At 38.8% G+C, this 1,390-nt stretch overlaps 1 pseudogene; it reads right to left on the bottom strand.

Moving 5' to 3' along the window:
* Positions 1 to 194: 194 nt before the first annotated feature.
* On the bottom strand, positions 195 to 1,135 carry LOC137741919 (stellacyanin-like; annotated as a pseudogene).
* Positions 1,136 to 1,390: the final 255 nt, after the last annotated feature.

Genomic DNA, 1,390 nt, shown 5'->3' with positions numbered 1-1,390 from the left:
ATTGTGAGGATCCAATTCATTAAGTTTGAAATACAATTCATGCAGTTTACTCTTTCTCTCTTTCTCTCTTTCTCTCCGTTGTTTCTCTCTCAAGTTCCTTGTTTTTCTCCATTCCTTATTGCTCTTTGAATCTTTCTCAATGTAGTTAATAGACATGTGCTAGGATCGTATGACGAGGCACAAGGAGAAACAAACTAGAAAACCAGCCCGGAGATCTGAGACACAAAGTTGAGAGACTGCTGGAGGGGCTTTTTATCCGCACTTGGACTTGGACTTGGACTGGCTAGTGAAATGGTACTGGTGGTTGAAGAGGGAGCGATGTCAAAAGTCATCTTTTGCCAAACTGCAGTGCCCGGCAAAAGTTGACGTTACATAATATGTGTCGGTTCCAAGAAATTTTATTGTGGTTGCATTCTCAAATACATGCAAGGGATCTGCGGTGTTACAAGTGCCCAAATCTTCCTTGGTTACGAATGCCAAGTCTTGTTCTCCTGCTGCAAACTTAAACACTGCAAAGCCAACACAACCATGTAGAAATCAGCACCTACCATAGAGTATAGATCAAAATCAAGCCATTGGATTGTCTTTGCATTCAATGCGAATTCATCCTATAAATACAAATGCTAATGAAAGTTACAGGATGAAAATTAGGATGCAGAAGAGAAAAAAGGGGAGTGGCTTTTCTACAATTTTTTCTTTTATGCTGAGAGAAACGATATTCTTATCTAAACTATGAGAAGGAGATTCCAAATTTGAGTGCATAAGAGGTCACTGCTCAAGGCAATATAGCTACATGCATGTCTACACATAGTGACATTTCTACACTACTGTCGAGAATATTTTCTTTTGCATATAATCCATGAAATTCCAATACAAATTTTCGAACTACAATGAAAAGACAGAACGTAAAGTAAGAAAAATTTCACAGTAGTTGATTACCAAGAATGTCACCAACAAACAAGCTATGGTTAGAAGCCCATGCAGCATAAGTGGCAGCGCCATCCGGAGGGATAGTCCAGCCTAACTCGTCTCCTACTACATATTCTGCAGCTTCTGCGCTACGTAACGTCGCTTCTGTTGCTGCCACTGCGATGACGATTAGAAACATCACATTCACATCCATGCTTATACTCATTTTTCAACTCCCCTCTCTTAAATAATTGTGTTCTTCTTGTAAAGAAAGAGATCGATACAATATTGGGGGTCCTGAAGTGTCTCAATTTATAGAACTAAATGTTACGAGCATTGTGTACAAGTTCCGGCAATTGTAAGCTTAATTAGTCTAATTTAGTATTGGCGCAGATTATCATAGATACGTTGACATCGTCAAAACGAATTGATTATTTGTAGGCACTTAGCATTTTGTTTTATATATATGATGGGGTCAATG

This window comes from Pyrus communis, chromosome 8, assembly GCF_963583255.1.
Source record: "Pyrus communis chromosome 8, drPyrComm1.1, whole genome shotgun sequence".
NCBI lineage: Eukaryota > Viridiplantae > Streptophyta > Magnoliopsida > Rosales > Rosaceae > Pyrus > Pyrus communis.
This window is presented reverse-complemented; position numbering and strand designations above follow the sequence as displayed.